The sequence below is a fragment of the Triturus cristatus genome, chromosome 4_2, assembly GCF_964204655.1.
Source record: "Triturus cristatus chromosome 4_2, aTriCri1.1, whole genome shotgun sequence".
Taxonomy (NCBI): domain Eukaryota; kingdom Metazoa; phylum Chordata; class Amphibia; order Caudata; family Salamandridae; genus Triturus; species Triturus cristatus.
In genome coordinates this window covers 661,355,889-661,369,106 of record NC_140586.1, presented here as the reverse complement: position 1 = coordinate 661,369,106, position 13,218 = coordinate 661,355,889, and the positions used below count along the sequence as shown (strand labels likewise).

The 13,218-nt window shown below is 47.6% G+C and overlaps 1 protein-coding gene across 12 annotated transcripts in view; it reads left to right on the top strand.

Moving 5' to 3' along the window:
* PATJ (PATJ crumbs cell polarity complex component) overlaps positions 1–13,218 on the top strand; it is a 1,359,209-nt gene that overhangs the window by 839,171 nt on the left and 506,820 nt on the right. The window lies entirely within an intron of this gene.

The window sequence follows — 13,218 nt, the reverse complement described above, 5'->3', positions numbered from 1 at the left end:
TATTTACAATAGAATGCCTGTATGTAGAAATAACACATTCTAGCTCCTGCAGTTTGTAAGAAGGATTGAGATGTGTTACTACATTATTGTACAAGGAAAAAAGTGGATAAATGGAGAGCTATTAGAAATTTAGTTTATCTTAATTCTGATCTCCATTTTATATCTGTCTAACCCCCCAGATGAACCAATAGTGGACCAGTCCACTCTGAATAAAATTATATCATTACCAGTTTTATTTTCATGCATTCTGCTGCTGTGGTCAATATGAACTGGATGTGGTGTGGGCTACAGCTTGAAATGTTGGATGAGTATATAGTGAAGTACAGCTTATCTGTAAATCATGAGAAGACTAATTGTTTCTTATTCTCAAAAAAGACTCCCTAATTTTAAATTTGCATAGGTTGTATAAAGTCTTTAAGGATTGTTAGTGTATTATCCATTCGTTTTGTGGCTTGAAATGCACATTTGAGTGCTCGGTTATTCCAAGCGTGTGATACCATAACAGCTTTCATTATATTTAATTGATCATTTAAAGAGTGTATCATTAAACTGTAGATACTTGCTATTGTATGGGGTAGCTGTTTGAGTCAGAACTAGATGGTAGGTCTGGATCGTTTGGAAGTTTAGCTGTGGTAAGCAGCATTATGACCTCCCCGCTGTAGACCACCCTTGTTGCAAATTAGTTCTGCACAATATGTTGCAAGTGGTCTCTTTGAGCTGTGAAATACAGCTATTTCCAGACCCAAGAGATCATTACCAAAGCACTGTTTGTAAGACAAAATTTACAAGTAAGAGTTGTCATTGGTTGGAGGTAAATGTTAACCTCATTTTGATGTGCAATATAAATGTGCATTTATTTTAGTTTATTGGTCTGGGGAAACCAGCTGTAAAATAATTATTTTAGGCAACAATCACATCAGTAATCTTCCAGCAATTTATGCATAGAGAGTCTTTGCAGAAGACCAGGATTAATTTTCCCTCATATCGTAAATCATTTAATAATGTTATGACATGGAGATATCAGACCTTATCAGGCTCTGTTAATATTTCAGAAGCCTCTCATTTGCTTTTATGAGGCCTTAACGATGGTTAATTGCCTCAATAAACCTTTAAAAATACAGTAAACACTTATTTCAAATAAATAGGCTAATTCATTCTAGTCTTGTCTTACAATTCATGCCAAAGTGTAATTATGTCTGTTGTTAAGAATTTGAGAATTCTCAGGGGTTCATGTTGAATTCCAGATTCTCATTATCTCACAGGGAAAAATACTTGAAACTGATCAGTAAACTGGCTTCCCACTTTAAAGGTTCAAACCACTTATTCAATCATGCGTTTTTTTAAATCCAGGTTCATGTTGTGGCAGTTCCACATAATGTAGTTATCGTGTCTCTCCAGATGTGTGCACCGCCCTTAAAAGTATATCCGATTTTCTTGTCAACTTACTTTCAAGGCTGTAGAGAGATGATCATACTACCATCTAGAATATGATCATACTTACATAGAATAATTTGGGATGGCTTACTTCTAAAGTTTTAATTTTCATGTAGGTGATCTAACTTGCTCCTAGGACTGAGCTAGTAGGGGGTTCTTTCTTTATTCTAAGTAAGATTCTGAGACTAATCACAGCAGGTCCTAACTTTTGTTAAAGAAAAAAACCTCCTTTATGAGCGCCACCTCTTCATGAAGGAGGTTGGTAAATTGGTATGTGAGTACCTTCTCTCCATCTTAGACCTATGCAGAAATTTGTCTGAGTCCTGTAACCGTCAGAGACAGATTTTATGGTAAGGCATGGAGGATAATGTTATTCAACCCTCTTTTATTGCAATCTCACAGCTGCAAGAAAATACAGACTGTGGAACTCACAACCATTTTAAGAACCCATTTAAGAACCGAGAATGTGCAGTTTTCTTCTTCCTAAGCTAGTTGGGATAAACGGAGAAAAAACAAACATCTAACCAGAAAGAGTCACTAAATATCCAAACAATGACCTATTTTCTCAATACCCTGGAAAAGATTAATAGTCTCCTGCTAATCAAAAAATGGCAATGCTAGGCAGCTATTCTGGAATTTATAGGGATGGTTGACAAGCTGACAGATACTGTTAGCTTGCTTGTGTCTAATAAAATAAAGATTTTCTTGGTACCATCGATGTAAAATCTGCATTTTCTGTCAAGGCTTGGAATGCTAACTTTATGCAAGTAAAAAGCTTTACAACAATTCATGCACTGTACTCTCCATAATGTTAAAATAGAAACATCTAAATATGGAGTCATTTGGCCAATCAGCTTAATGCAAATTTTCCTGAATGGCCCCGCCCACCAGTTAGGCTTTTGAGTCCAATGTTCCCCTGCCACAATTCTTTAACAAGTTCTATTATTAGAATCCATTCTAAATATGTTGACATCAACCCCATCCTTCTTAATTACTTATCACCTTAAGATAGGTGAGAATACAGGTTTATGATGCAGTCCGAAGAACATTAACAATTTAAAATTCCCAACTGCCTTCAAACCTTTAATTTTTCTATCATTCTTTTTCTCACAGCAAACCGCCCAACAGTAAGATAAAATAAATGAGTTGCTATTGTTAGGTTTTGCGACCCAGGTGAGAACAAATACCCTCTGGCGGTAAAACCTGGCTTGAAACATCCAGAATAATTTGGTCAGGGACTGGACATAACATAGTAAGCTTCAGTGACTAGGAGTATAAAAATAAATCATCATTGCTGTTCAATCTTTTGAAACAGAAATAGGACATTATTAATGCCCCTCTAAGAGACAAACGTACCAGATGGTGCCCTAACCAACCTAAAGCTCCTTACTGCGTGCCAGAACATCTTTACCATCAGAGCTCCCATTAGTTAAATCATGTCTTGCCATATTACCTATAGATACTATACCATCTGAACGATTTCTAATATGCCGTCTATATAACATACTGTTCCTGGAGCCCATGATTCAGAAATGAGGTATGAAGTCTTATGAAAGAGTCCCAGCATCAGCCACAATTTCCTGTAATCCTTAATTTCTCTAAAATCACCCAACCCCCTCTATAAGTAGATCATGCAACTCTCCTGTTGGACATTTAGAACTCCTAGGACCCATGGAAGAAGGGGACAATTGATCGACATTTCCATCATCACTGAAAACAATGTCTGAGAAGCTCCAGAGCAAGGGTTACCAAAACTGAAATCCACAAAGCAGGATAAACTTGAAAAACATAGCTTCTGAAGTTGCTTTAGAGCTGGTATAACCTCACTGCCTTTTCCTGGTCTGAAGATTTATCTCCTGACTCTACATACATTTTTTAGCTCAAATCCTTCCATTGTGCAGGGATTTACAAGGCCAAATACCGTCTGTCCAAGGTTACGCTGATGCTCCTTTTTTCATGGCAAAATATTGTGCAGGTCGAACCAGGAATGATCTTGCATGCTTAGGCCATACATTTCCTGTGTAGCCACAACATCTTGACCAGAGATGTTTTTCTAAGTTCAAACTCTTCTATCTTATTTCTCCTGGTCACTTCCCCAGCTCAACAGACTTTTGGGGTAGCTTCCAGGGTAGATTGGCACAGACAGGCCTAGGTGGAAGCTCAACTGCTCACTTCAGCAGAGGCCCCTATACAGATCTAGTGTAATGAGGTTACTCACAGAAAAGCTGTTATCTTGCCTTTGATCACAGAAGGCCTGCTGGTCTGAACTTTTAGAAGCACTTCTGTTTTTGGTAGAAGGGAGAGCAAGTCCAGGCCTTAGTTCTCTTCAAAGTAGACATGTTCTTCCTCTTCTGATATTTACCATATCCATTTGTGTTGTTAGGTGCTGTTGGTGGGAACCTTTTTAAAAGTGGTCGCTAACTAGTTATGGGTGAAATGTCCTAATCCTATCCTTAGAAAATCTTTCTCCCTGTCAAGCCAGCCTAAGGTGTTAGTTCTTTGTGTATTTTACTGTAAATCCATCCTAGAAAATCCCTGCTCTGGTGGTCTTTCAAGATCACTCAACCATAGGTCTTGCTTGAGATGCTTGTAGTAAAATTAGGAATCTCCCCTGGAAATCCAACTCAGTCTTGTTCTGAACCCAGGTCATCCCCTTTTGGGGGCAAGGGACAACTTGACTGACAGCTATCTGCCATCAAAGGTGAGCCTCACAGGAGAACCCTATCTACTATAAACATGTTGTTTTAGGAGATACTGTCTGTGTCTTCATGTTGCCCATCTGTTGTTTTTGTCTCTCCTCTCACTTTACATTCGAAGGTGAGGATGCCCCAACATCTACCCTCCTGCCAAAGTAACTGGCATTTTGATAATGGTTTGCAGACTTTCCTAACCCTTCCCAGTGCCAAATTGTAAAACATGTGATTTTAATTCTTAAGCATATGCAGTAACGTTAGCATCTTTAATCCTGTCACTGCAGGAATGTTATAAACGCAATATTGTGCATGTCACTGCTTTTATACATTATGCACGAAGGCCTTGTTGGATCTAGGGTAGCTAATGTAAACAGTAGGCTTTTCTGCTTGTCAAAAACGGTTACTTTGACATGTAGTGGCTGCAGTTTTGGCTGCAACCGTTTTGGCCTTCTTTAAGAGTCTTGAAAGCTATGTATTGGTGCTCTGTTCACATCACTTTTCTATGGCATTACTAATAGTTCAGATATGCCAATTGGTTTCAAGTAGACAGTAGTGAGTAGAGAAAACCTCCCCACTTTTCAGGACCCAGAGCTCAGTATTCATTTGGGATGTTTTTTCTGACCCAGCGTTATACCTTTTTGTAGAGGTAAATATATACAATTCCATTGAACACATAAAGGATGATCAGTACAAAGTATTGTAAATCAGGCACACTCTTTAAAAAAAAAATGATGCAAGGAATTTTATTACTCCAGCCAAAATACAAATTGCCTCTGGAGCGATTTACACGCACCATAAAAGTCACTTTTTCTGCTCTTTGCCATTACCTAGTCACCATCTGTAAGTCACCTTACCTTGCCTTATAGAAGTGCCAGTGCTGGGTAAAGATCTGACAGGAGTTTTGAACCTGCATATCATCGCCGAAGACTGATGCTATATTCATATATTACTTATCACTCTTACCCAGATTCACAGTTTTTGCTTTGTTGTTTTCCACCACATTTTGATGCAACACTAATATTCTGTGTAAAGCACGGGCACACTAACACCTATTAGCCCACGAGTGCTAAATATGTGCTATACATAAATAAAAAAAGCCAAGTTACTGGCTTTTAGTCCCCTGCAGAACCCTTTTCCACTGTTTTTCAAACACCGTGCACATTATTGTTTGCAGTGCAGTTTCTTTGTAATATAGGCAGGACTCAGCCCCAGAGCCATTTCTGTTTTAGACAAAATGACTATGAGAGTAACTTGCGCTAAAACTGTGACCCAGTGGAATGATTTGCAGGCTGTGGACAACAAATCATTGCATCCAATCACTGAATTTGCAGTGGAAATTGACATGTATAACCATTTTAATAGTCCAAGAAGTATTCTGGGGTTTAAGGACACCAACTATGCATCAATGGTAGTATATTTTTCAAATGTGCACAGACTGATTGTGCTGTGTCTTCATGCAGTCTACCCTTTTCGGTGCCTTCTCTGTCTGTGCACTATTTTTTTCCTCTAGAATGCAGTGCTGCAGAGCACCAGCAACACAGATAAGGAATGTAAAGCAGCAGGAAAAGAATATATACATGGCAACACCCGAGTCATGTCTACTATTGTATCCAACTGACCAGCATAACAAAGGCAATTTACTTAGTAGACATTGAACATAAATACTCAATATTCTGACTGGTGCCCGGTATCGGTCTGCACAATACAAGTTGTAAGAGTCTACTCTACTCTGTGAAGTCTGAATACAATCCCTTATGGTACTCTGCACCAATCTTGGTACTTGAATGGACTGTCATGGCACACAAAGGTCATAGCTACTATACATATAGCCAATAAGAATGCTAAGTTTGAGAATCTACAGGTTTGTTTAATTTTCTTATGTGATCAGGGATACCTAATGAGCAAGCCTCAGGCTAAATCACGTTTAACTGTAACACCTGGATTTCATGTTCACCTACACCCAAAGTCCTTGAACTACAGGTCACCTCCACACCATGTGGAAAAAGCAAACCTCATCTGATTTACACCTGTGGCAATATCCTGGCTGGGAGTTATTTGTTTGTTGCAGATGGGATGGGTGAAGAATATGATGTGTAAGTTAGAAAGCTTCATAACTTGAATCTTGAATTCTGATATACGTTTCCATGTAGACCACTACAATTCTGCTTCTGCTTTCATTATCCATGAAGTCTTTTCCAGTATCACTGGACCACAGTTTATTAACACAACCCAATGAGGCCCTGCACAATATAAACATGCTCCTAAATAATAATGTTACTGTTTTCCTGCTGATACCCCAGATCATGAGAATTTAAATGACCTGTTTGTTTCAGGTTCGAGTCTCCCACGCTACCACATCAGGTGTCCGTGCAGGTGACCTGTCCATTGGTCAGCAGTTGTCAAGTTGGGATATCATAGGACCCACCTAACGTTGTTTAATATTCTTAGGGCAGGTGAGTCATGGAGATCACTGACTCATTAAACTGCTGCCCCAGACAACGTCTTTTTGTCAATATTACACAGCAAGAGGGAGAAGCACTCAAACATAAATGTACATAGACAAAAGATTTTATACGGAGAGCCTAATATCCCAATAGGAGACCATAGTTACAGGAAAGTTTATACATTATCAATGAAGTATCACAACATATCTGTTAGACATATTTGTTCTTTATTTCTTTGCTTGTGTTAAAACAGTAGACAAAGATACAGCTAACACTTTTCGTCCCAAAAGAATAGGGACTTCTTCAGGGCGCAAAATTTAAATGAAGATTGAGAGCCCATAGACTGACATTGAGTGCAGGTTTTTTTCAAATTATTCTAACGTATGTTTCACACAATCAGGTCAAAGGCCACAGGTTCGTACCATCGTGTTCCCAGATGTGTAGGAAACTCAAAAGAACCATCTGATCTCAAGCCACCATGTATATTTTGCACGTATGAACTCCGCTTTCTCTCAAAGTTGCACCACAAACAAATCTGTCTGTATCTTGGGCAACTTGTGCCAGTCTAAACAGGCATCACATTGTAATCCTAGAAGCACAGGCTCCAGCAATCTTTGTTTTCTTCATACAGTGTTTCAAGCAGTGACGCGCCAATAATTTCAGGAGAGGTTGGACTCAATGATGGTGCTGCAGGAGTTCCTTCATAATAGGATGTTGTATTCTAATGGACATAGTGAAATGAAGAATGAGCAGAGCCTGGTTTATGTGAGTGCAATTGCATCATGGTCAACGTCTGGGAAGAAGGTAGATATTGAAGTTGCATTAGACACCACATACCTACTGTTCAGGAAGGCAGCTTTGATATGATGCACAGAAGATGGATCACCGAATTAAGAGTGGTTATTCTATAGGTACTTGGGTAAATTAACCTTAAATTGTATCTAGGACTTTTGGTTCTGGAGATCTAAAAGAGACACGTTAGTGATAGATTCCTACCTTAGAATATCCCCAGGCGTCAGACTGGATCCGGAAAGTTTTTGCGTTAGCAGTACCCCTGCGCGTCAGGTGGCGTTGTGTGGCTCCGCGTCCGTCGCTGGCATAGTATGCGCCGAGATGAAGTTACGGAGACTACTTAGGCAACACCCATGCACGCTGACGTCAGTTCTTCCTTTTTCCGCGCCAGTAAGCGCAGATCCGGTTAGAGCACTTACCTTAGTCTCTTTTTGACTATCTTTTTGAGACTTTTTGTCTCCTGTAAGTTTGAGTTGGTGTCATAGGGATGCCTGGTTTTAAGTCTTGTGGGGCCTGCCGGCGCAATATGTCGGTGGCGGACCCCCACGACGTCTGTCTCTATTGCCTGGAGAGCGACCACGAATCCCGGGCCTGCATGGACTGTTTGGCCATGGCCCCGAAGGCCTTGAGGGAGCGGCGCCGGAAGCTGTTTGAAGTCCGGCACTCGTCCACGCGCCATTCGCGATCCAGGGGCCGCTCCAGGGAACGCTCGCAGGGCCACCATCATCGCTCCTCAGGCTCCAAGTCTTCACCCTCGGATTCGGGTAAGAGACAACACAAAAAGAAGTTGAAGAAGCATTGTCGCTCTCCGACGTCCCCCCGTCAATCCCCGGATGCGGACGAGGGGGACAGGGGTTCTGCCCCTGCGGCTTCTTCGGAGTCTGGGGGTCCCACGGCCTACCCACCAGTCCGGGTCCGTCGGCGACTCCCGCTCAGGTGCAAACATTTCTTGCCACCTTGGACCGCCTGTTTAGGCCTCGGGCTCCCGCCGGCGCACCCTCGGGCCCGCGGTCCTGTGTCTGGACCCTGTTGGTGCCGGCGGTTCCGGCGCAGCTGGATCCTGCAACGCTGGCTCTGGCCACAGTGCCACAGGGTCCCACGCTGCCGGCTCTGGCCCCAGCGCCACCCTCTGCTCTGCCTCCGGCGCCACAGTGGGTACCATTTGTCCCGCCCCTTCCCCGGTTCTCGGACACTTTTGTCCCTACCTGGGATCCGCACTTGGACACGGCACCGGTTTGGACCCGTCTGGCACCGTTTGTTCCTTCCCCGGTCCCTGCCCTGCCGCCGCAGCCTGTCCTGCCTGCGGCGGAGGAGGAGGATGACTGGGAGGGATCCCGCTCGCTCGTCAGTGTGATTCTGAGCAGGACTGGGCGGACGAGTTAGAGGAGGCCGGCGGCCTCGATCTCTCCTCTGACCCGGGGTTTGCCTCTCCTCCGCTTACCATGGAGGAGGGCGCCTCGTACACGATGGTGCTTCGTCAGGCCACTGAGGTCCTCCACCTTGATCTACCTACGGTGGCCCTGAAAACGAATCTCCTCACTGAGGTGCTCCAGATGGCGTCCACTTCGTCGGAGCCCCTGCTGCCCTTTAATGACGCCCTCACTGACGTCTTGCTGGGCACTTGGTCGCGGCCAGCCACAGGGGCCCGTGGATAAGAATGTCGCCAGGCGTCATCGCCTGGCGCCGGGTGACCCTGCCTTTCTGACCACTCATCCTACGCCCGAGAGCTTGGTCATCCAAGCTTCGACATCACAGAGTGCCTTTCCCACGGCTCCGCCGGATAAGGAATCTAAGAAGCTGGAGCAGTTCGGCAAGCGGTTGTTCTCTTCGACCAGCTTAGGGCTGCGGTCAGCGAACACCACATGTCTCATGGGCCGCTATTCCCATGCAGTGTGGGATGCCGTTGCACAGGTGTTGCCTCAGTGTCGTGAGGAGGCCCAAGCTGTGCTGTCTCAAGCTGTGGCCGAGGGTAAGGTAGCGGCTAGGTTCGCCATTCGGTGTGGTTTGGACACCGCAGACTCACTGGGTAGAGCCATTGCTACGACTGAGGCGCCTGGTTGAGATCTACAGAGTTATCGCCAGATGTACAAAGCTCACTCATGGACATGCCCTTTGATGGCACCCGCCTGTTTGGCGATAAGGCGTTTTAAGGACTCACGGGCTACGGCCAAGGCCTTAGATCTTTACATGAAAAGCCCAGCCACTCCTGGTTTTCGTTTCTTTCTTGGCAACGGCAGGGGCTCCCAGGCGCGTTCCTTCAGCAAGCCTGTGCAGACCCAGCTGCAGCGTGGCCGCGGACGCGGCTTCCGGAGGGGCGGGTCTGGCAATCAGCGTGGGGGTCAGTCTGCCCCCGCTGCTTCTACCTCCAAACCTTCCTAATCCGATTTTTGTGGAGCACCCCACGCCAGTGGGTGGCAGGATCCGCAATCACCTCCCCCACTGGCACGCTGTCACATCGGAAAGAGTGGGTGTTGCAGATCATCCGCAAGGGGTACTCCGTTCCCTTTCAGTCCACCCCTCCAGCCATGCCACCTCAGTCCTACCACATGTCGGGGGAACACTTGACAACTCTCCAGCAGGAAGTCACGGCCCTCTTGGCCAAGGGGTCATCGAACGCGTTCCTGGGCCAGAAGTAGGACGTGGTTGTTATTCCCACTACTTTCTTGTCTCCAAGAAGGACAAAGGGGGCCTGCGCCCCATCTTGGACCTCAGGAACGTCAATTGCTTCCTCCGGAAGGAGAAGTTCAAGATGTTGACTCTGGCTCAGGTCTTGGCTGCCCTCGACCCTCGAGACTGGATGGTAGCATTGGACTTGCAGGACGCATATTTTCACATACCCGTCCTGCCGGCCCACCGGCGTTACCTGCGGTTCACGGTAGACCACGAGCATTTTCAATTTGCCGTGCTCCCCTTCGACCTTACCAGGTGTGTTCACCAAAGTGATGGCGGTGGTCGCAGCTCATCTGCGCAGGTCAGGGGTGTCAGTCTTCCCCCTACCTCAACGACTGGTTGTTGAAGGCGGGCTCGTCCCAGGCAGTCGTCTCCCACCTCCATACTACCGCCGACCAACTGCATTTGCTGGGGTTCTCCATCAACGTGCCGAAGTCGCACCCGAGTCCCTCTCAGAAGTTCCCCTTCATCGGAGCGGTTTTGGATTCGACGCTCTTTCGGGTTTATCCTCCCGAACAGCGAGTCCGGGATATTCAGGCTCTGATTCCAATCTTTCAGCCTCTATCCCGGGTTTCAGTCGGGGTGACCCTCCGGCTCCTCGGCCTGATGGCCTCCTGCATCCTACTGGTGCAACATGCCAGGTGGCATATGCGGGCTCTGCAGTGGGACCTGAAGTTCCAGTGGGCACAGCATCAGGGAAACCTGTCCGATCATGTCCTGATCTCGAAGGGCACTGCACGACAATTGCAGTGGTGGCTCACGAATCGCGATTGAGTCAATGGCAGATCCCTCTACCTTCCCCAACCGGAGCACACAGTGGTGACGGCTGCGTCCCTCCTGGGATGTGGAGGCCACTTGGGAGAGGCGGAGATCAGAGGACTTTAGTCTCTGGCGGAGTCCCGGCTCCATATCAACCTTTTGGAGCTGCGGGCGATCCGACTTGCACTGAAGGCATTCCTTCCCTCTCTCCGGAGGAGGAGGATGACTGGGAGGGATCCCGCTCGCTCGTCAGTGTGATTCTGAGCAGGACTGGGCGGACGAGTTAGAGGAGGCCGGCGGCCTCGATCTCTCCTCTGACCCGGGGTTTGCCTCTCCTCCGCTTACCATGGAGGAGGGCGCCTCGTACACGATGGTGCTTCGTCAGGCCACTGAGGTCCTCCACCTTGATCTACCTACGGTGGCCCTGAAAACGAATCTCCTCACTGAGGTGCTCCAGATGGCGTCCACTTCGTCGGAGCCCCTGCTGCCCTTTAATGACGCCCTCACTGACGTCTTGCTGGGCACTTGGTCGCGGCCAGCCACAGGGGCCCGTGGATAAGAATGTCGCCAGGCGTCATCGCCTGGCGCCGGGTGACCCTGCCTTTCTGACCACTCATCCTACGCCCGAGAGCTTGGTCATCCAAGCTTCGACATCACAGAGTGCCTTTCCCACGGCTCCGCCGGATAAGGAATCTAAGAAGCTGGAGCAGTTCGGCAAGCGGTTGTTCTCTTCGACCAGCTTAGGGCTGCGGTCAGCGAACACCACATGTCTCATGGGCCGCTATTCCCATGCAGTGTGGGATGCCGTTGCACAGGTGTTGCCTCAGTGTCGTGAGGAGGCCCAAGCTGTGCTGTCTCAAGCTGTGGCCGAGGGTAAGGTAGCGGCTAGGTTCGCCATTCGGTGTGGTTTGGACACCGCAGACTCACTGGGTAGAGCCATTGCTACGACTGAGGCGCCTGGTTGAGATCTACAGAGTTATCGCCAGATGTACAAAGCTCACTCATGGACATGCCCTTTGATGGCACCCGCCTGTTTGGCGATAAGGCGTTTTAAGGACTCACGGGCTACGGCCAAGGCCTTAGATCTTTACATGAAAAGCCCAGCCACTCCTGGTTTTCGTTTCTTTCTTGGCAACGGCAGGGGCTCCCAGGCGCGTTCCTTCAGCAAGCCTGTGCAGACCCAGCTGCAGCGTGGCCGCGGACGCGGCTTCCGGAGGGGCGGGTCTGGCAATCAGCGTGGGGGTCAGTCTGCCCCCGCTGCTTCTACCTCCAAACCTTCCTAATCCGATTTTTGTGGAGCACCCCACGCCAGTGGGTGGCAGGATCCGCAATCACCTCCCCCACTGGCACGCTGTCACATCGGAAAGAGTGGGTGTTGCAGATCATCCGCAAGGGGTACTCCGTTCCCTTTCAGTCCACCCCTCCAGCCATGCCACCTCAGTCCTACCACATGTCGGGGGAACACTTGACAACTCTCCAGCAGGAAGTCACGGCCCTCTTGGCCAAGGGGTCATCGAACGCGTTCCTGGGCCAGAAGTAGGACGTGGTTGTTATTCCCACTACTTTCTTGTCTCCAAGAAGGACAAAGGGGGCCTGCGCCCCATCTTGGACCTCAGGAACGTCAATTGCTTCCTCCGGAAGGAGAAGTTCAAGATGTTGACTCTGGCTCAGGTCTTGGCTGCCCTCGACCCTCGAGACTGGATGGTAGCATTGGACTTGCAGGACGCATATTTTCACATACCCGTCCTGCCGGCCCACCGGCGTTACCTGCGGTTCACGGTAGACCACGAGCATTTTCAATTTGCCGTGCTCCCCTTCGACCTTACCAGGTGTGTTCACCAAAGTGATGGCGGTGGTCGCAGCTCATCTGCGCAGGTCAGGGGTGTCAGTCTTCCCCCTACCTCAACGACTGGTTGTTGAAGGCGGGCTCGTCCCAGGCAGTCGTCTCCCACCTCCATACTACCGCCGACCAACTGCATTTGCTGGGGTTCTCCATCAACGTGCCGAAGTCGCACCCGAGTCCCTCTCAGAAGTTCCCCTTCATCGGAGCGGTTTTGGATTCGACGCTCTTTCGGGTTTATCCTCCCGAACAGCGAGTCCGGGATATTCAGGCTCTGATTCCAATCTTTCAGCCTCTATCCCGGGTTTCAGTCGGGGTGACCCTCCGGCTCCTCGGCCTGATGGCCTCCTGCATCCTACTGGTGCAACATGCCAGGTGGCATATGCGGGCTCTGCAGTGGGACCTGAAGTTCCAGTGGGCACAGCATCAGGGAAACCTGTCCGATCATGTCCTGATCTCGAAGGGCACTGCACGACAATTGCAGTGGTGGCTCACGAATCGCGATTGAGTCAATGGCAGATCCCTCTACCTTCCCCAACCGGAGCACACAGTGGTGACGGCTGCGTCCCTCCTGGGATGTGGAGGC